Source organism: Puma concolor, chromosome B3 (assembly GCF_028749965.1).
Source record: "Puma concolor isolate L17-30 chromosome B3, mPumCon1.1.hap2, whole genome shotgun sequence".
Lineage (NCBI taxonomy): Eukaryota > Metazoa > Chordata > Mammalia > Carnivora > Felidae > Puma > Puma concolor.
The window spans coordinates 62,863,079-62,886,056 of record NC_141672.1 but is presented as its reverse complement, the minus strand read 5'-3'; positions in this window follow the sequence as shown (position 1 = coordinate 62,886,056).

Sequence of the window (22,978 nt, the reverse complement as noted above, 5' to 3'; positions counted from 1 at the left end):
TAGCAGTGGAAAACAAGGCTAAGAGTCTTCAGTGAGTCGGGAAATGTGAAGGATTCTAATCAAAAGAAAAGAAAAGGTATCCGGTAAGTGGAGAAGTTACTATACAGATGACAGGAGCCTAAACTCCAGAGATAAAGGCTGACTTTTGCAGAGGATTCTTCCAGATGATTCTAGTTCCCAATTTACAAATTAGTCTGGGATGTTTAAGAATTGCATTTGGGAGAGCTGGGATGAGCGGGGCCCACTCTCTTCCTCTGAAAATAGAATGAATTGGAGGGCAACTTTTGTCTTCCAAAGGACAAAGAAAATATATCCAGGAAAACTACTGGTGAACGAGTTGGTGGCGAAGAAAAGCACACCAAGTCTGAGATGAATCTGGATTCCCACAGCAGCTCAGGAAAAAAGGCGAAGCCACTCAGAACTAGATAACCCTGAAGACTGTCATCCCAGAGAAAAGCCCTCTTGACTTTGGCAATGGTTGAGGAACTCAAGCCTGACAGCAAACTCACCAGTGTGAGTCATGGAACTCCAGAAGGTAGCATCTTCAAGGATCTGAGGGGTAACTATTTTGAACCTAGTTTTCTGTACCCAGCCAAATTTCAAGTGCAAGGGCTAAAAAAAAAAGGCACCTGCAAACACATAAGAATTCAGTAAGTTTAATAATCATACATTCAAAAAGAAAAAATTACTTCTGAAGTAAGCCAGAAAAATCTAAAAGTAAGCCAAGAAAGAAGATGAGATATAAGAAGGTGCAATTCCCCAATATGACCCAGGAAGTTTTACAGAAGTGAAAAAGAAAATTAAAGGCAATCCTTTAAGACAGGGGTGTGTGGAAGATTGTTTGAGTGACAAAATATTCAAGATTGAGGATTAACTTTTCTTCTCTAGAAAGATTTATATTCATGTAATAATAATTTTATAAATGTTTCACACTGTTTTTTAATTGTTACAATCAACCTATAGACAGAGGAAAGAAGAGAAACTTGTGGTTTAAAATGGTTGTAATCATTATATATACTAGTACAATAAAAAAAAATAGAAGCTTAACAAGAGGAGAAATGAGAAGCTATTCAACTTCCAAATTCCTCACATATTTTACCTAGAGGCCAATGTATAATACCTGAATTTGATAAAAATAAGAAATAGAAGAAGCAGAAATAAAAGAATTTAAAAATTACAATAATTGTTAGAAGCAGAAGCTGAAACTATTAGTGGGGAAGGGTGTTGGACAATGGGATCAGGGCAAGTGAGAATTTACCTGTTATTTTATTTTATTTTTTATTTTATTTTGTTTTATTTTTTATTTTATTATTTATTTTTAAATGTTTATTTATTTTTGAAGGAGAGAGAGGGACACAGCATGAACAGGAGAGGAGCAGAGGGAAACACAGAATCTGAAGCAGGCTCCAGGCTTTGAGCTGTCAGCACAGAGCCAGACATGGGGCTTGAACTCACAAAGTGAGATCATGACCTGAGCCGAAGTTGGGTGCTTAACTGACTGAGCCACCCAGGTACCCCTCTTCCCTATTTTCAATCAAAGAGATGAAGACATTTAGTGAGATGATAAACTAAAGAGGACTAAAGGAAGTGATAGACTGATATAATGGCTGATATTGTCAGAAATTTGTGTGAGGGAGTGAATGGATGGGAAGTAGGGAACAAAAAGTGAGAACTGAGGAAAGATACAAAAAGATAAGGATAAAACACTTTTGCCCATTTTAGACGGGACCCACATGTCCCAACTTTTTATTTTATATATCACTATGCAGTGTGATTTTTTAAAACTACATGCATGTATTACCTTTATAGTTATATATTTTGGACATCTTTCCAGGTATAACCCAAATGTCATCAGCCTGTTGATATAACTGAGATCACATTTATATTTATGCCCAAATGTAATGGTTCTGCGTCTTCATTTGCCCATTTGGGAACTTAGCTCCCACTCAGTATCTCCCTATTATTTCCGGGAACTCCCCAAAGGAGTCCTCTCACAGGACCATAGTAAAATCTTTCAGCTCGAGCTACCATGATCTCTTTACTGTGTTCTTTCTCTCCTGTTTCTTGGCACATGATGTATTGTTGCACATCATTTTTATGACAATAATTTCTTGATCTTCACAAATTCTTCAGATACTTGGTGTCTCCCACTCTAAACCTTCAAATCAAATGTCAAACTTCCAATTTCGAGCAGATGGAAGAGGTCAAGGAACAAGCTAAGCAGCAGAGAAAACAACCAGAAAGTACGACAGCCTGAAGGACCACTGGCTTAGCCTCTTCAATCAGTCTATTGTAGCTATGCTACCTTCAAAATGAGACTTAAGGAACACAACCAGATGCCAGAGTAGTCCTGGGGTAGATCATGTAAAGGACCTGTTGGGGTCACTGGGAATTTGTATTTGGTATAGTTAATTCATGGGATAAAAACTGAAAACATCCTAACATGGAAAGGTAGAGATTGTTGACTAAAAAAAGCAAGTACAGTGTGATCTCATTTCACACACACACACACACACACACACACACACACACACACACAGAAATAGAGAGAGGGAGGAGATCTGGAAGGATATTCACTAAAAACTGACAGTGGTGTCTCTTGTTGGCAAGAATAAGTTTCAATTTTTAAACGTATGTTTTTATTTTCTGATTTGATTTGATTTGATACCATATGTATTACTTTTGTAACAATAAAATTCCCCAAGTCTTGACTTTATGAACTCTAGTCTCTATTTCCTTTGCCTTATCTTGGATCGCTTCCTCCTCTCTTTTTCCCATGAAAACCCATGAACAACCCATGATGGGTCCTCCTCTCCATCAATATTTTACTCTTGGAAATAGAAAGGCTGAATGGATAAGTACCCTGGGTAATTCAGGCTGGGAAGTCACATCACTGGGAGTCTCCTGGAATTCACCCTTGTCTAGGTAGACTCAGACTTCATGTGCACACCTTGTGTTTTTAATTTCTTGGCCTCACCATGGGAGATGCATGAATATGAAGGTTAAGACATAGCACATTCATTCTTCGGATCATAACAATGCACCCAAATTAAGAAGGACTTTAACATCTCTTGTGCTATTGCTCACAAACAGCTGATGGAAACCTTAAGGCTTCCTCTGTCAGAGAAAATAACTAGTTCTGAATGGCATGTGAGACTTAGCAAGAGGCCCCTCTCGCCTTACAATGTGAGCTGCACATGTGCACCCACACTTGACTCTGACCCCTAAGCATTTCCAACACCAGGGATGTTAAAGGTATGCTTTTTTGAAACAGCTCTTTCCCAAGTATTCACAAAAGACACAAAGAACAAGAGTGTATTTATAACTCTTTGAAACGAATGAGAGTTCCACATGGGGAGGAAAAAGACAGGGGAAATATTGTAAAATTAATCAATAATCTTTCATATTATCCATACAAATGTTTGGTCTTCTGGGAATTTGTGTAAGTAAAGTTATATAGCTGGAAGCAGAAACACATAATAAGTCCTAGGAGACATGTGCTGGGTTGTGGGCATGTTGGAAGAGATAAGATCGGGTGAGAATGAATAAAGCATCTTAAGAGAATTTAGATTTAAGTGAAAATAGGTGTTCCATATGAGAAAGAGTGACAGTAAGGGAAAAGTACTGAATAGGTTTCCCAAATCCTCACTTTTGGAGAATAACTTCTACACCATGGCTCTCCTCTGCAAATGTAATGCACATTCCAAAGAGTTAAGACCTAGTTGAAATAGTTAACCCTTAGGTTCGTTTAGAGCTTCACTTGTCTTACCATGATTCAGGTGTGTCTTAAGCCACACTATTGTAACTATATCCAGGAAAGATTCTGATAGAATGGTTCATCAATAGTATAGACAGTAATCCTGATCTCTAGCATCTACATCTTTTCCTTTATTCTCAACATGAGCAGTCAAGTCCACTAACTTCACAAGATAAAAAAGTCTCTTGATGATAATCTCCTTTTACCCTTTCTCCCTGGATAATCTGAGGACACTGGAGTTTATAGATCATTTATTTAAGCCCCAGATTTTATAGATGATACAGAGAGGGAAAATGACTTCCTAAAGTAATTGGTGACACAAACCAGACCCGAATCCAGCTCTCTTAAATCTTAAATCTCCTAAATCCAGAGCTGTTTACAACGAACTCCACGCACTTCAGGATCACTTACAGACAGACTATCTTACATTGTGCTGAATTTAGTTCTCTTTTCGGTAAAGCAGCACAAAACAAAACAAATCGCGAGAATCACCCCTCTCCCACGCATCCACCTTTCCCTTAAGAACCATCTTGCCATTTGCAGTGTGGATGGAACTAGAGTATATTATGCTAACTGAAATAAGTCAGTCAGAGAAAGATAAATACCATATGATTTCACTCATATGTGGAATTTAAGAAACAAAACAGAAGAACATGGGGAAGGGAAGGAAAAATAAGTTAAAAACAGAGAGGGAGGGGCGCCTGGGTGGCGCAGTCAGTTAAGTGTCCGACTTCAGCCAGGTCACGATCTCGCGGTCCGTGAGTTCGAGCCCCGCGTCAGGCTCTGGGCTGATGGCTCAGAGCCTGGAGCCTGTTTCCGATTCTGTCTCCCTCTCTCTCTGCCCCTCCCCCGTTCATGCTCTGTCTCTCTCTGTCCCAAAAGTGAATAAACGTTGAAAAAAAAAAAAAACAGAGAGGGAGGCAAACCATAAAGGACTCTTAAGTACAGAGAACAAACTGAGGGTGGCTGGAGGGGAGGGGAGTGAGGGAATGGGATAAATGGGTAATGGGCGTTAAGGAGGGCACTTGTTGGGATGAGCACTGGGTATTATATGTTAAGTAATGAATCACTAAATTATACTCCTGAAATCATTATTACACTATATGTTAACTAACTTAGATTTAAATAAAATTTAAAAAATTTAAAAAAAAAGGACAGCCATAAGACTCTGCTACGATTGTCCATAACCAACGAATACTTAAACCTGAGAACATCCTTAGATTAATGTACAGAGGCCTTTCACATTGGCCTATCAGAATTAATCATGTCTTCCTATACCTATCACTTAGCATATTGTTAGTCTCTTCAAGATAATCATTGGGTGATTATCCTAAAAGTTTGCATTCATCATTGCATTATTGTAATGAGTTGCTTGTGTGGTTTTCTCCCCATGTGTTGTAAGATCTTGGATAACAGGCATCTGTCAAATTCATGTCTTTGCCCTCTTATGCTCTACATATAGGACAATGAATGAATGAATGAATGAATGAGATCATTCATGAATGATGAATAAAATGGCAAGGTCACATCTTTCAGATAGCTCTTTCTTCCCTTTCAGAAAGATCATCTATTGTGGTCATCAAGGAGTTATGTTATACACACTCCAGTACAGAAGCTTAAATTTTTGCCACTAAATATTCCTAAAATGGGTAAAATTTAGTAGAGATTTTACAACTACCAGCATTTAAAAAAAAAAAAAAAGATGGTGTAGTTAACTGTCACATGAGAGTCTTTTCTATCTTGTGTACTATCCAATGTTTTTAAAACTACCTGAATTTAACTTTTACTCTGCCTGGAATCTAGCAAAGAGTAGGAGCTCAAAATGCTGAGGCAATATATTAGAATTTTTTTATAGGCAGTAAGTGAACAAACCATGATTCAAATCGGGCAGCCTGTCTCCAGAACCATACTTGTTACTTTTATTAAAATTTTTTTTTTAAATTTTTTTTTCAACATTTATTTATTTTTGGGACAGAGAGAGACAGAGCATGAACGGGGGAGGGGCAGAGAGAGAGGGAGACACAGAATCGGAAACAGGCTCCAGGCTCTGAGCCATCAGCCCAGAGCCTGATGCGGGGCTCGAACTCACGGACCGCGAGATCGTGACCTGGCTGAAGTCGGACGCTCAACCGACTGCGCCACCCAGGCGCCCCTTATTAAAATTTTTTTTAAGTTTACTTATTTTTGAGAGAGAAAAGAGAGAGGGTGGGGGAGAGAGAGAGACAGAGAGAGAGAGAGAGAGAGAACGCACTAGCAGGAGAGGGGCAGAGAGAGAGGGAGAGAGAGAATCCCAAGCAGGCTTTACACTATCATCACAAAGCCTGACATGGGGCTTGAAGTCACAAACTATGAGATCATGACCTGAACCAAAGTCAGACACTCAACTGTCTGAGCCGCTCAGCTGCCCCCAGAACCATACTTTTTAAACCACATTTTAGAAATACTTTTCACTTCATCTCTCTTTAGGCCCTTCAGGTTCCATGCTTACACTGTCAGGCCTAGAGATCCGCACAGTGGCGTCAGTCAATGTTAAATAACGAACTCTCTGGGGGAATGAAATAGCTCTGTTTAGAGCAATTTCTGAGGTCTGTGACATAAATACTTCAGCATAGCAAATTTAAAGCTACCAAGGTGATGTCACTGAATACAGAGTTGGAAAGAGATACATAGTAACACACTGCCTTACTAACAAAAGTTATTGTATTTCCACCATAGACACACAGGAGACAACCTCAAGGACACAGAGAATAGTAAAATGTAGGTGAGCAATGGTTGAAATTAAAAATGCGTATCATGCATCTTTACTGATGCTCCTAATTAATAGGCAAATTAATTGACTTCATTTGTCATCCAACTTTATTACACATTTGCCCTTGAGCCTCAGCCCTGCCCTTTGGAGCCACATGGATAACTCATTTATCCATTCCTACAACAAAACTTTATTGACTGCCTTCTAGGAGCACCACAATGGGGTTACAAGTCTGTCTGAACAAAACAGACGTGGCCCCTGTATTCATGGAGCATCTACCAGGAAAGGACAGTTGAGCTCATGGAGGATGGCTTGCTCCATCAACCTCTGGATTACAAACTGAGAAAACCTTGGCTGTGCTCTTTTGACAGAATAAGTTCAACAGTTTTATATATGAGAGGTTTTCAGGTATTTGAAAACAGCTATGCTGTCCTTCCTGAGTCTTCTGGTCTTCCTCAACAATCTCAGTTCCATCAGTCTGTACTAGACTTGGCTTAGGGTCTTTCACCATTCCAGCAGCATCCCTTTGTACATATACTCCTATTGTCAACCTCCCTCTTAAACGGGTGGAGACCACAACCAAGACGTGTTCCAACCCCTGTGGAGCAAAATAATCACCCTTGTGCTGGATACTCTACTTCTTTAGCACAGGCTACAAACATAAACATTCCTTAGCATTACGTTAAGCTTGCAATCAAATGTAGTTGAACTATGCTGCGATCCCTGACAGTCACTTCATATGTTCATGTAATTATTTTGTATCTGAATGTAGAATTTTATACTTACCATATATTTGTTAGCATTAGTTATGGTCAATTACTCCTGTCTATGTAAGGTATTTCTGTATATTGATTGTGCCCTCCTTCAAATTTCTTATCCTTTCTAAGTGTCATGTTTTCCACAAATATGAGAGTATGCCCATAGGCTCTCATCAGCTTGAAGACCACCCTCTGGAGCCCTCTTGCATTTCTACAGCATTTTGTGTCTAACTCCTTTACAACACTATATTATTGCCTTACTATTACTATTGTTATTTTTACACATCTCTTTGCTCATTCAACTGTGAGTTACCCAAGGTCTGTGGCTTATCTACCTTTGTATCTCTGGTGCTGAGTCCAATTCCTGACATAGAATATGCTTAAAAGAAAAACTTATTAGTCTGAAGAATGAAGAGGTAAATGAGCCATTCAACCACTTATATCACCCAGGCCACATTCCTGTGTCTTGGCCCCAGGGCTGCCATAAAGAACTGTCAGATGCTTATTGGAATACAAATCTATAGCTGTACCAACTCTTCTACCTTCCAGGTTCCTTCCACTTTGGTTAAAAGTCATTATTTCTCTATGCCTCAGATTCCCCACAGGTGGACTGTCAATGCTTATCAAGGCTAGTAAATGAAATACGTATAAAAGTGCTTTATAAAACTGCAAAATATGCAAATGTAAGATGTAAGCCTTACCTTATTCTAGCAGCCTTATCAAAAAAAGGAAATTGTGTTTATTGACCTTGCAGGAGCTTGTGGCTTGTGGCTTCCATTTAGGGGCAGGAAGCAAGGCCTCTGAAAAGACTGGCAGGGAAAGTTTAAGGGGTGAAGCCTGGAGCCAAATCCACCAGCCTCTGGCTCCCTGTGGAGAATGGCTCTGATGGAAAACATGCCTCCTATAAGGAGGGCCTTTTCTCTTGGCTGGTCTTTGGGGGTTTTCCAAATTCCATGGTATAGGGTCCAGAGAGGGTCTCCCGAACGTCTTTGTTTGGGTGGGCCCATGATACATCTTTAGTAGGCTATCGAAGTTTACACCATGTGAATAGAGGAATTATCCTTTGCGATGGGAAAGAAGGAAGGGAGGAAAGTCAGGAGATAAGCAGACAGGTACCCCTGCCCTGTGGAATGGATACCAGCATGTGCAGGGTTTGCTCTGGTACAACAGGATATCCTTGTGAAGAACCAGCTGCCTGCCACTGTTAATGGGTATCTTTTTTTCTGTCTGGGCATTTCCCTGCTTTTGATATTATTATCTCACTGAAGCTATAAATACCACACCACATTGCATGAGTCATCCAAATAAGAGGTAGGTCCTCAGCCACCTGGATTCATGAATTCTGAAGCTAGGTTTCAGCTTGGCTGGAGAACCCACTTGTCTTGTGGCCTTCCTCTTCTTGACTTACAAAAGAGTATTTGAGAACACTTGAAAATGGAAAAGAAAATTTGCCTTTCTTAGGAGGAAACAGCCATCCCTAGAGAGAATCCCAAGCTGAGATCAGTAGTAGTACTATTAGCATTGGCCAAAAGGTCCAGCTTGTCTATGAGGCCATGTGTTTTTTCTTTGTCATTGTACCCCCAGACACATAATCTAGACTGGGTGGACCTAGCTCCTGCATTCCACCTTAACAGTCTTCCTTCATAGCCGTCCTTGGCTGATTTCAATCAGGTGGGTCGTATAATGAGAAATTACCTACTGCTACTCTGCTATTGTTAGACTCAAATGAATAGTGCTCACTAACAAGTCCACGTCCAAGAATAAAGCCAGAAAAAGGAACTCAGGGGTACAGGGGTGCGTGGGGGGGGGGGGGTGGGTTCGACTGTAATTAACATCAGAAACCTAACTCTGAAAACTTGTTTCTGTATCTTTTGCTCCCACCCTCTAACTTAATTTCTTTTTGAAAACGTTACTTTCAAAAATTTCTAACCTTGATGGCAGAAACAGAGAGTAAAAGCGTTCTTTCCGCGGCTGGGTGCATCCCGGGGGAGACAGTGGCAGTAACCGCGGACAGGCTGGCACTGTTAGAGTCCGAATCCTGAGAGCAGAGCTGGATCCCTTCCAGACGACTTGACCCCACTGCAACCTGAAGTCTGCCTTGGGGGATACTCCAATACCCTCCACCTTGAGTCATCTCTTCCTACTTATTGCTGGAGTCTTGGGCACTTGGCTGTAGTGGACGTGAGGAGGGTCCGAGATCCCTTCGCAGGTGATAGAAGACTGTCAGGACCTGGGGACGCTGGAACCTCCTGCACTTTCCCCAGACGGAGACCCGAGACCTGGTTCGTGCGTGGTGTGTGTTTACATCATCCTGGGGAGCTAGGACCTTCCTTTCATCACTTGGGGAGGACAGCAACCATCGGTTTAGCAATTGCTACCACAGGCACTTCTGGAGCTATTTCACGGCATTAAGGAAAATCGCGCGTGTGCGGACAGGGGCGTTTGGGCTACCCGGAAGGAGCCGCGGCACGCGCCACCTGGGAGCCGCACTTCCTGCGAGGTTTCCTCGGGAGGTGGCGCCACAGCCCGTCGCTGCGCCCCGGCTGCCCGTCTGCCCCAGCGGAACTCTGGCTTCGCAAATGCCAGGTAGAGCGAGTCGGTGGCCTCCGCCCGAGCCCTGGCCGGGACCCCAGCAGTAGTGTTTCCTGGGTGCTCTGAGCCGCGGCGCGTGGAGGTCCGGGAGCCTGACGCGGGCCTCGGAACCCCACGTTGCGGCTCTCAGGGCGCTCAGGAGGCGTGCCGGAGCCCCAGCACCTACGCGCCCTCGACCTGGGCCGGCTCCCGCCGTGTCGACCCAGGCGCCAATTGTTGGGCCACGGATGCCTTTGGTGCCTCAACGGGAGCGCCTAGGCAGGCCTTGGCCGATGACTGTGGTAGGAGATGAGGGGTGAGCTGGGAGCCGGTCCCCCACATCTCCTTTGCCGTGGGGAACCCTAAGCCTGCTCGCAGTGACCACCAAATATCAGAGACCCTGTGTCTGAGCTCTTTAGGGATTCAGAGTAGGCAGTTCGTAAGTCCTAGAAGGTCTGCGGGTTTCCCGCCTACGGAGAACTCAGCGGTCGCGGCTGCGGTGGCAGCCGCTCGGGCAAAGCCAAGCAGGGGTCGGGTAGCGTTGCCCGGGGAAAAACCATGCGGGTGGCAGCGCTCTCTCTGCAAACAAGTGGACTTTACTCTTAGCTCCGCAGATCGGGCTCAGCGCCTGGGTTTCGGATCCGGGGCTCTGGAGGCCTCGGCCCGCGGGAAGGAGACGCGTAGTGGGCACCTTCGCACCGGGCTGGAGGTCCCGCACTGCTGCGGGTGCTGCTTACCAAGCCTGAGAAGGAACGGATTCAGCGCGCTGGGGAGAGTTACCGGAGGTCCGAGAGAGGGCGATATTTACCAATCCCTTCCCCTAGAGTAACCTTGCAAATTGGGGATGCTTAGGGGTGGAGGATTCGCACAAGTCGGTCCCGGGAAAGTCGGGAATCAAGGGCCTTCCTCTGGGGGCCTGCCGGACACCAGAGCAGGCTCTTTAGCTCCGGGTCGGGGGAATGGGACAAGTGGGCGCGGCCAGTTTTCCCAGTTTCGTCTTTGCCTCTCGGTCTCCTCCCGCTACTCTGGCAGCTCTGCCGCCAATCTCCCCCCCAGGTCACAACCCTCGCCTGACGAAGAGTAGCTGTATGAAGGGCGCAGACAGCAGAGGCTTCGTTTTTGTACAATTTTTCGTTACGGCTCTCTTCATCCAAATCACGGGACATTATTCTCGGCTTCATTTCCACATATTTGACAGAAGACGAGGAAGTACTTGCATATGCAGACTTGAATCTGAACCTGAGAGCTGACGCTTATGAACTAGGCACTTGAGAGTTCATGGTTCGGCTCTGGGGAGCATTTCTGGAAATGTGTTTGAGGGCAATCCGGCAAGCAAAAGGCCCGGTCCAATCCTCCTTTCTTCCTTTGGGACGATTCAGGGTAGAACGAAATGTGAGGTCTCCTAAATCGTTAAGATCCTCTGGTCAGCTAGAAGAGTCTTAAGTAACTTGTTTTATCTTTGAGACCATTATCCGTCCCTGAGCGCCTAATTATGCAATAGCCGCTCGTGCGTGTGTGTGTGGGGGGGGGGGGGGTATACAGATATACATAGACTAGCATTCAAACACGTGTTTCTGGAGTACACTATTGTCAGACACTCCCCCAATATTTATTTTATTAAGATCCCGTTTAAAATCTATTTTAAAAGTCATTACATATTCTTGCAAAGTTAGTTATACACATCATTCAGTTATGAATAAATAATTTCCTTGTAGTCCCGGAATTGCCAACCTAATGGAAGAGAAGACTTGAGGACTTTTCACCCGTCAATAAAGAGAAGAGGACTTTATGACTGGGGTGAAAAGGGGCTGGTGAGCTAAGCCAATGGGGCAGCAGACCTTTACTATGTGCAAAAGCATTCAGACACATGGCGACCCATTCGCAATAAAACTTTATTGATGATCGTTTGAAAGTTATGGCAACTCCAAGGTTATAAAACTTGTCATAAAATACCAAGCAGTCATTAGTTTACCTGACCTCATTTCAATATAAACTTCCACAAAACATTTTATTTTGTTCCTTCCTATAAGTGGGGGAAAGAAATGGAGGAGGTTAGAGACACAGTGGCCCATTATTGAGAACCCAACTTCTGCAATTTGACACTCTGACCTTCATCCCTGCAAATAAAACAGTGAAATCCACATTTTTTGTTCTTTTCTATCAATATTCTTGTAGAAAAGAGATTAACAGTAGCTATTTTTTGGTCCAGTCGTCCATTTTTAGCACATAATCTGTGTTCAAATTTGGATGGAGAGTTGTTTCTCTTTGGAAGATCTTGCAGGATATCTTTAACAGTCGTTAAAGAGTATTTGCTCCCTGAGCTATGCATAAGAAGTCTAAGAAGCAAATAACCACACATTTGGCATGTGACCTGGGAAATAAATTGTTTAAAATATTCAATTGGCTTTTACAGTTATTGAGGAGTCAGATGAATAGCCCATCTCCTCCATACCTCCAATCATGAGCTTAAAGAAAACGCAGCTGCCCTAGTTGAGATCACTTAGAATTGTACTGCAGAAAAGAAGCCAAACTGAGGTCCTGAGAAAGCTCCAGGAGATAACTAGTCTGAACTCTGTCAAAAATCATCATTGTTTCTGGTACAACTGTATATATATGGACTTAAATCACTGATCAGAGAAAGAACTGGCAACAAAACACTGATGACTTTGAGTAGCTTCTCATCTCCCCAGGCTCCTCCGTGACAAAGCCCCATGCTCCCCCAATATGTACAAACTAAGGTCAGTCTACCTGCTTTTAGGGCAAATAGATTTGTGAGCAAGCACAAACCTCTGCCACAAAGGTGGCAGAGGTCGACCGACCTGTGTTAGCTGCATGCTAATATCTCCCAAACATGTAAAGGTCTATATATACTTTTCACTGATTGTTTAAAATATAAGCTTCAAGATAGATCCAGGCATATATACAGTTTTGGTTGTTTGGGAATCTAATACAAAGAATGCTAACTGCTTTGTGACCTCACTGGAACTCATCTTGGTAATGTTATGCTTAGTTTCCTAGTGTGCCTTAAACTATTTCAGGGATTTCATGAAATTTTAAATAGAAAAGAAGGTTTAAAAAAGCAAAATCTTATGTAAAATGCTGCTTTCTTCCAGAGCATGTATAGGAGTGTTTTGTGTGTATTTGAGAGGGAAAAGTACTATCAGAGAAAGGGGGTCGAGATGGAGCTAAGGGAAGAGAGAAGTATATGACACAGTACTAATTAAAGGGCAAACTCTCCTGATGTCTAGAGCTTTCCCTAGTTGGTGGGTACAAGTTGCAATAATTCGGGTCACCATCCATCTCTGTTTTTAGGCACAGTGATGACATCTATCAAAAGATTCTGTGTTTCCCCAGTTTAGCACTGACTTCCTGGAAGGATAGAGAAGGGGCTTGTGGACCTATGAAGCAGCTCATTGGCTGAACAGTGTATTTATTAGACTTTAGAAACAAGTAAGGGATCTAGATTTATTCTTTTGACATTTTGGAGAAGTTCACACAGTTATAAGAGAGAACATATACAGAGATAAGATAGCAAATTGTTCTTATAATTGGTTTCATTAAAATTTATTGAGATACATACATACATAAATGTATTGGTGATATGCACGTGGCAACGACAACAGTGAATTTATACTGTTTGTAATCCTTCTGCTATTAATTCCAACATTCATTTTGCTTTTCCTAGATGCCTTAAGGGTATGGTATAAAGGAGAAAATTGTCTTTATTTTAATCAGCAACAAAAATATTTCATTCTCCTTCCATCTTCCTTCTCAAAATAACTATTCTTCACCAAAAAAAGGTCATTTAGAGTCTACACAGATGTTCACTAATTCACATTCACCTGAATGATCTCCATTCAGCGCTATTTAAGCATGTTTACCAGAAAGGCTTGGTTACCAAAGAAGCATCCATTTGGATTCACCTTTCGGAGCTCGCCCTTACCCCATATTCTAGGAAAGGCATGGAAATTACCTGAGTAGATTTTTAAAATAGTTTTCATGTCAAGAAGTTGTGAAATGGCAGCATGTCACGGACATGCTTCTTTTTCTTATATTCTTCTCTGTTTAGAGATGTGCAGGTTATTAGATGCTCTCCGATGCCATCTGTTCCTTCAAACTTCACCCATACTTGCTTTCCTGGGTGATCTGATTCATTAAGACTTAACTACATAAAGAGAAGTATGTCTTCAGAGTGGCGGCGGGTGGCGGGGGTGCTTACAAATATCTTTGAAGTTTTTTGGATGGCTGGGTGGTAGAGTTGTGAAATCCCAGATTGTGACTTGAGTTCTGTACAGATGACATGTACAGACTGCATAGCTTTGCCCACATCATTTCTACTGGCATAAGAAACTTTCCCATATGAGGAAAAAAAAATGCAGCTTTTATGTAGCATCATCCAAGTGCATGTTATTCATTCTTCCTATATAATTCAATATATATTATACCTCAAGGGTATATTTTCCCTAATGAGACTAATTTGCTTTAATAGGCATAATAATGACTCCACTGTACCTAATACCTTTATCCCCAAACACTTTCATGTGACTTAGCAGTTCCATGATGAAACACACGGATCATGTGCATGTGTGGCCAGGAGCTGTGGTTCATCTTCCACACAACTCTACAAATTTAACCTTCTGCTTTCTGCATTTAGTTGTTTGTTTGTTTGTTTGGTTGGTTGGTTCCCTTTGGTACTGGGCACACTTGGGAAACAAAGTTTTAAGGAGATTTTGTCTCACAGTTAAAATATAAACAAGTCTGCTTCTAAAGGAAAACTCATGCAAACTTTCTGTCTACCCCTCCACTCATTGGAGGAGACTTTGGAAGTAAGAATTCATACATAACTTTGCGACATCTGAAATTCCAGCACAGAACTTAAATAACAACACATCTTTCTACTGTATATTCTCCTCTTGGGAAACATATAAATAGATACATGCATTTGGTTCTAAAACAAAAAGTTAAGGAAGTGAGGAGAAAAATACATCTACTCACATCAGTTACCATTGGAGGATTTCATTTTATGCCAGAGTTGAAGAGCTTATAAAGCTGACTGTGAATGACAAAACTCTCTGAATTTAGTATGTGGAAGATTTGGGAGGTATGCAAATATTTATAGCACATCTCTATCTTGTTTTGGGTTGGCTTTTTGTTACCTACAAGTAAATTTGCTTTCTCTGTTTAAACCCATTTACCAGTACAAGCAGTACAATAACTCTCACCTTGCAAGTAACCACTGAAACCTACTGGTGTGAGGCATTCAAACTGCAAATGGAAAATCTACCCAGTCAAGTGGTGCTACAGTGCTCTCCTTTTAAACACAGCAGCAGCACTGCCTGGCTGCTGGAATGGCCATGCTGGGGAGGCTTGTAAATGTTCCATGTATTATACAGCCTAGGCAGAGAGGGTGATTTAACCCAACTAAAAGAATTTTAACTTTTCTATTTCCTGACTTTCAGGGGTTTAAATTTTTAGCCTTAAACTGGCATTATTGAAGGTTTTTTACATTGAGTAATGGGATCATTATTTCTCCCCCCACTGAAAGAGGTTCCTCCAAGAACAGAACCATGTGGCTAGGCAGAATTCAATCCCAAAGGGAATTGCATAGGAATCGCTCAGGCAATAAAAACTACTTAGGGAATTTGTATTGTCAGCTTGCCAGAACATCAGATTCACACCTCTGGTCCTGCAGGAAGGTGCTAGGGGACTTTTTAAAGCTCCCCTGTTGCCATGACCTTGGCTTTCTATCCTTACAAGAAATGGCTCACCAGTCAGCCACTGTCATGGGGTAGGCTTTTGATCCTGCAGGAAACAGAACCAGCCTTGTTCTCCCAATCCTCTATCTACCCTGGGAGTCTTTCAAGAGTGGCAGCCACACGGTTGTATGTAGCCTCCACATCATACATAAAACCCTGGCCCAGCATTTCTGGTGCTAATCTCTGGTTGTTGTAAACTCTCTCTCTGCCCCCTACAGCCATTAAACCTACAGGCAGGATAGGATAGAGCAACATAACAACAACAACAACAACAACAACAACACCTTAACATGTAAGAACTGTGATAACACAGAATTGTAGAAATTGGGGTAAAATACAAAGCATTGGTATTGTCTAAAAACCCTTCCTTATTTTCCTAAGTTTCCCCCTCAAGAAATTTCTTTTTTCTTTTGTTTCTACTATACTGATCCTTACTCATTATAATGGTTTTGTTAAATGCTGTCCCCCAAAAAGATTTTTATTAAATGCTCTACCAAAGTTGATCTACATTATTAAGATATGCACTTAAGCATCTTTGTAGACCTTTTAAAATATGAGGAACTTTTACATGTGCGAATTCCTATATAGCATCAACAGACCTTTTAAAAATTATTTTTTCACATTTGCACAAAGGACATACATGTACTGAACAAAACTGATAGCACTTACGTGGGTTTTCCTGAAAAAGAATTTAGAGTCACTCATATTAATTTAGAAACCATTTCATTTGAATTAAAAAAAAATGAATCATGAAAAGGATATTTTTTTCCCTCTTTCCTCAGGAAGAAAAAAAAATTTTTAGATTAATTTAATCTATAAAGATGTATCTGTTTTGTCTCTCTTGGCTTAGAAAAATGACTCTTTTGAGAGGTTACATTTATTTCTTTTTTTTACATTTCTCTTCTTTAGACTCTATGTTCTCACCGAAAACCACACTGTTGGATCTCTTGGCAATTTTTTCCATAAGTATCCTCCAGTCATGTCAATGGCAAAATGATGACAGTCTGTGTTCCCACTGACTCGGACACGACTCAAATGCGACTGACCCTGAGGAAAAGGTGGGATGTCGGCTCTTTCACTGGTCGTGGGGGGCAGGCAGAGTTTTTAGACTTGACAGGACCGCTGTGCTGGCAGAGGGAGGAGAAGAGAGTGCATCCTGAATGTAGCAAGGGGGCCTCTTGGCTCCGCAGCCTTCATCAGAGGGGCCTACCTGAAACTCTCCAGTCTCAGGAAGGGCTGAACCCAGCCAGGAAGAAGACAAGTGATGTGTGACCCGCTCTACTGATGCTGTAGATTGCTGGGATACAGACCCTTGCTGCAAGAATACAGTCAGACGACTCCTGGCCTGCAGGGCTTTGGTGACCCCAGCCAAGACGGGAGCGGCCAGATTCTGGTGTGGATCGCAGTTTCTCTCAGAAACCGGAAAACACCAGCTTGGAATTTCACAGCCCGGGTCCTCAGTCCCAAATGGAAGGCACCTTCCCTACCCAATCCCCACTCAAAGATCACCTAGCAAATTCCTCGTGGGCCACAGCTAGAGAACATTTTCCCAATACAGTAAAAGTGACCCCTGCTTCTATTTACTTTGTGGTCTTCTCTTTCCCTGGCTACCACCTCTCCCGGGGTGCACTGAAATTCTCTTAACATTATAGTTTTTAAAATGAGATGGTTTATATCTTCTCTGTATCCCGGATAACTAAGAGTTTAGCTGGGCTACAAGATGCAACCCAGAACAAGAAAAGCGTAACTGTAGTCCGGAGTCCTGGGAGAGAGCTTGGCTAACTGGCTAGCTACCACGCACAGTTCGGAGCCACTTGGGTGCAGCTAGCGGTGTTAATTACGGGTTCTAATTTTATTGCAGCTCCACTCCTCCTGGTTTGTCCCCACTATAATGCTCTTAAAAAGAAACACCCACAGGCACACACCACAACGAATCCCCAAGGAAGACAAAGGTAGATTTCTCTGCCTGGGGGGTTGACACTCTGAGAGCGCCTGGGGAACCAGAAGGGCAGATTCACGCATCCGGGAACAGATCTCAGCCAAGAGCAGCTAATTCCTGAGTCTTCTCTGTCCTCCTTAGTGTTCCTCTTCCTGCAGTTCAGCGGAGGCGCTCCCGGGGCACGCTGCCGATACCCACAGTAACTGTGGTCCGGTACCCAGGCCCTGGAGTAGCCTGAGTCTGCAGAAGGCAGTGCACGCAGCCGGCGCCTGATAACGGTTTCCTGTCCTCACCGGGTCAGTCCCGACCTCTTCAGCGGTGGCGTGAAGTGTCGTGGAGTCTGTATACAGTGAGAAAGCAAGGGTACAGGCCCTCTTTGCCGCAGGCTCTTGGCGTCCTTAGGTGGGTTTCTCCCCCTAAGTGATAGAGGCGGGAAGGAGGAGTGTCCAATGTCCGTGCTGACACCTGCGGTAAGGGGGCTTCTCTCTCTACTTCAGCAAGAGCTGTGCCTGCAGAATAGGGAAAAAGGGAGAACAACGACACTGGGAGCATGGTGGGGTTTGCACTCCCGTCTGCTTCATGAATCGTGTGATCTCATTTAATGTGTTTTGTGGGCTTTTATTTAATGTCAGTCTCTGTTTTATCTCTTATGACACTGGAAAGGTAGTATCTCCTTTGTATGATTATTGTGGTGCTTGGGTGTTGTAAGCCCTCAGCAAATGGTAGGATGAGCCAGAGGACCATGGTCTCATCACTCCCTTTCCTTTAGAGGAGCCTCTTGGCAGTTTCCAGTTTTCCGCTGTAGAACAGAGACAAGTCACAGAACCGTGGCGCTGAATAGCCTCTGGGGATCGCAAGAGGATGGAGCCCTGCAGTGTCTGGAAGATGAGCTTTGGGTGAATCATGAAAAGACTAATGCTCGAGTTTGCCTTGGAGTGTTGTAGAGGAAGGTATGGGGATTTGGAGCCCAGTGGAGAATTGGGGGTGAAGGAGGAATTGGAAGAGGAAACTACAAATTTCGGGCTATAGATGTTCTGTGGATTTTCAAAGGCCTTTCCCAATCTTTGCAAAAAATTACTGTGGGAGCATCATCAAAACTGACACCTGTAGGTGGCGCTATGAAGAGGTGACTTGGCCGGGAGAGAGGTAGCCAGGGACTTGAGGACCGCAGCAGATTTTCCGTGACTCCGACCCTGACTCTGCTCCCGGCCCTGCTTCCTGTTTTCAGAGGGATGGTGAGGACTATGCAGCAAGATTCTCCGCTTTCAAGGTCAGCGCAGGGCTAGCTGGTGGTGGAATTTGCCCAGAGAAGGAGACAGGTTGGAAATCCCGCGCCTCAACCGCACCGAGCTGGGCAGCTCCACCACTCTGTCCATTGCCGGGTTGTGAGCACTCGCCCGGAGGGAACCGCGAAGTGAGCGAGCCTGTTCTCTGCATCACTGAAAATGGGAGGAACGCCAGTGCTTAGCTCCAAGACTGGCCCGCAGGTCGATTTCGGCTTCTTGAAGCCTGCAGGCAACTCCAACTTGACAAGAAAGCTGAATTCAACATAATCTGGACCAAGATGGGGAGGGAACCTGAAGGGCTTTGCATTTGCTCGAGAGCCCCAAACCAAGGCTTAGACGTGCGGCCTGGTTCGTATTTATCTTTTCCAGACAGCCATTGGGCCAATCGGGTCTTCGGAAGGAGGCAACCCCCCTGCCCTTACAGGGACCCTGAGGGCAGGGTCTTTTAAGAGCCCCGCAAAGCTTTTCCCACACGCAGCGGCAACTCTCTTGAGCTGCTTCAGCTCAAGGCTGTAGAGTGACCGCGAACGGTGTCCTCCTCTTGGTATGGCTCCTACAGATGCTTAGACCCAGGCGAGACGAAGTGCCCCCTCCCTCTGACAAGGAGGCTCAGCCTGGCCTCCCAGAAGGGATCCTCCCTGTCCCTGCCCCCAACCGGATCCGATCCTTGATAGCACTTGCGAGATCGCAGCCACAAGTTTTGCTCTTTGCACGCGCGCGCGCGCGCGCGCGCGCACACACACACACACACACACACACACACACAATGTGTTCTCTTTCATTTGCGGATTTAATAAACAAATGTAACCATATCACATGGGGCTCCGAGCCGTCCTTCTGAAAGCAATTCCGCTGTTGAAAACTGAAAAATGGGTGTAATTTGCGTTCAGAAAGTGATGTTAGGGTCATGGCAATTTCCCGGGCCGTTATTTATTTTTACTTTAAAGTCTTTAGGGAAGATTTGCTTATATACTCGGAAACCTTCCAATGCGAGAGTACCAGCAATCCGGTTCGCCTTCAACGCGGCGGGGGGGTGGGGGGGGTGGAGAACAATTACTGAGTGACGCTAATATGGGGAAACTGAAAAGAAATGTCGATTGTTTTTATTGTAACAGAAGGAGTGAACAAACAGAAAAACCAACCCCGGGTGATCGGAAACAGGCAGGCGGGGAATTAAAAGCGGGTCTCAGGCGGCAACAGGCCCCTCCCCTGCCCTTGGAAGGAGAAAGCGGGTGAGGAGCGCTCGCAGCCCCGGGGGCCAGTCGCACGGCCCGCAGCGGGATTTCCGCGCTCTGGCCGGACCCCGCACGCTGCTACCCTCCGGGGAAAGGGTCTTGAATCGTAAGCAACGACAGGAAGGCGGAGAGGCGGCAGGGAGGCTTTGGCGATTCTCGGAGAATCTTCTGGGCTCCTTCTGGGGGCCGCACACCACCCCCCCCCCCCCGTCGCCCCACCTCCACTTGGGCTGGTACGTCCCGCGGCGTCTGCAGCCCGGTTAAGTCCAGGCCTGCAGGTCAGTGTGTGGGCACCTCCACACCCCAACCCGGGTCCCCGGCTGGGGCTGAGGGCCCTGGCGGTCTATCTCTCCTTCACCCCAGAAATTTCCGCTGTGGCCACCTCTGGCGACTCCGCCCGCTGCTTCACGCGCAGATCCCGCCTGGCCCGCAGCTCAGCGTGGACCCTCCCTCGCCTTAGGCACGGGGTGCGCTTCCGGCTGCCACGTGCCGCAGCAGGCGCGGGGAGGTCGAGGGGGCGGAGGAGCTGCCGCTGACCCCGTGTGGCCGGGACAGAGCAGTGGGCAGGTCGGGGTTGGAACCCGTGGCCCAGGCGTTAGCAGTGTGGCGAGGACCGAAGTCCGGCCTCTTTTTCCGCTCTCCGCCGCGCTCTTTTACTTACCCTGCAAGAGCGCTCCTTTGGGAGAACCGGGGGCGAGATCTTGTTTCTACCTCCTTCCCTCCTCACAAGGCTGGAAGACGTGACTGTGCTCTGGAAACCCGTCCTGGAGCTCAGACTCTGCCTCCTCTCCATCCCTCGGAGCTCCCTGGGTAGGGCGAGAAGTGGGCACGGCCGGATGTGCCTGCCCTGGCTCCTGACCCCAGGAGGAAGGCAGGTCGGAGGCATCTGCCCCTTAATATTCTTCTCTGTCAACCCTGCTCTTCACGAGTGCCACTGAGAACAGCCGGACCCCTCTCCTGCGCGTACACACGCCCATCTCTCATTCTATCCCCCAGCCGCAGCCCTAGCTGACCCGCGGACTCCGGGAAGCAGCCCAGGGTGTTGGTCAGGGTTGCAGAGCGAGGGAAGAGTTCCCCTTCCTCAGCAGCCTGTAGCGCCGGGGTCCCGCCGCGGCAGTCGCCCCCGCGGGCGCCATCTACCAGGCTGCTCGAGGGCGGCTTCGGATAGAGCCAGATTCCTGTTCCTTCTCGTCGTCTCTCCTCAGACCCGGCCTGTGCCGAGAGGGGGGCACCACAGGTTACCGTCCGCGGCACTGGGACCGCTGACAGATTTATGAAGACTTTACAGCATCTGGCCTGGGCCCGAAGTGGCAGGGCAGAGGTCCAGCCTAAGAGACGCGCTGCGGGCTAAAGGGCTAAAGTTCCCCCAGCCGCGTGCCCGGGGGGCGGGGGTGGGGTGGTGGGGAGGGGGGCGCGAGCTGCCCCTGGAGTCCCGGGCCCTGGCTCCCTCCCCTCTGGCGGGCGTGCACGTCTGTCCCCGCCGGTGCCGGGCATAGGGATTCTCCCCGCTGCGTGTAGTCCTCTCCTTCCCACCCTCCCCGGCTAGCTTCCAGTCTCCCACAGAGTAAATATTTACCCAGAGGACGGGTAGCCCCTCGGAGGAGGCCTGGACAGCACCCTGGAAGGGCTTTTGGCTTTTCACCGGCCTGTATCAGCTGCAGCCCTTAACTGGTTGTATTTTGGTTTTGGTCTCTCAGTAGAAATTCTTTTAGTAGATATTCTTCCGATCTCTGTGTAATCTTCTGGGTCCAGAGCAGGCAGTTACCAGGGAGCAATGACCCCATCTGCCCCTTGCTCTTTCTCAAAGTCCTCATCTTTAGAACCACCGTCGAGGCTTACTGGCCCTTAATGTTTCTCTCTCTCCTGCCGGCCCGCCCTCTAGCCCTCTTTCCCTTCTTCAGGTCACTCGTCTCTCTTTCGTTGGGGGTCTTCGATTTGCCGGGTACCTGACCGCAGCACTCATTGTGCGTCCCCAGGAGGATTTTAAAATCAGCCCCTTCCTCTAGGATCCTTCACCTCTGTCTCTCCCCTGAAGCTTTGATTCCTTTTGCCCCCGAAGTTGGGGCCTCAGTTTGCCGCAGATTCTTCTTAGTGTCCCTAAACACCGAAGATGCTCGCCAGCTCTTCAGAATGTCCTGGGCTGAGAGCACGGAACACCCGAACTCGCCGGCGTGATGAGGGCCTGCCGCGCTCCGAGGAGCCCCAGCAGAGGCTGCGCCACAATGATCATGCCCTGCCACGGCCAAGTCCCAACAGGTGGAAATGGAGAGAGAGAGTGACAGACCTATTTGGGAGCGCAGGATATGTGAGGTAGCTGAAGGAGTTTAGAGATGAACGAGAGGGATTTGTGTGTTAGGTACACCTAGCCAGAGCTCTAAACAATGAGAATCTCAGAATCACTCTGGGTTGGTGCTGTAGAACCACTATAACCCTCTAAGAGCGCATAGACACATCCCGGCACTGGGTCTTGCCAGCCGGAAGGTGGAATAGCCCATTACCGACACCGCAGACCAGCAAAGTCAGCGAGGCGCTCACTGGGAGCGCACGAGCGGTGTGGAGTCTGAGCAAGAGGTAGAGCTAGTCACTGCGTGTGTGTGTGTGTGTGTGTGTGTGTGTGTGTGTGTGTGTGGGGAGGGGTCAGGGAGCTTCGTGATCCAGAAGCCCAGGATGTTCAATCTTTCTCACAAACCTCAGTCCTAAGCTCCTCTCTGATATCTCAGTCTCAACTAATTTGCACCAATCCCCGAGATGGAATTGCTGCATTAAAAATCTTGGATTCCCAAAGCACCTCTGCGGGGTAAGATACCAGGCAGTGCCAAGCAACAGGTAGTGAGGGTCAGACGAAGGTGAAACCGCTATCAAGTCAAATTGCGAGAAATTTTAAACAATTGAAACAAACAAAAAAGGCAGACATGTTCAAGTATTTC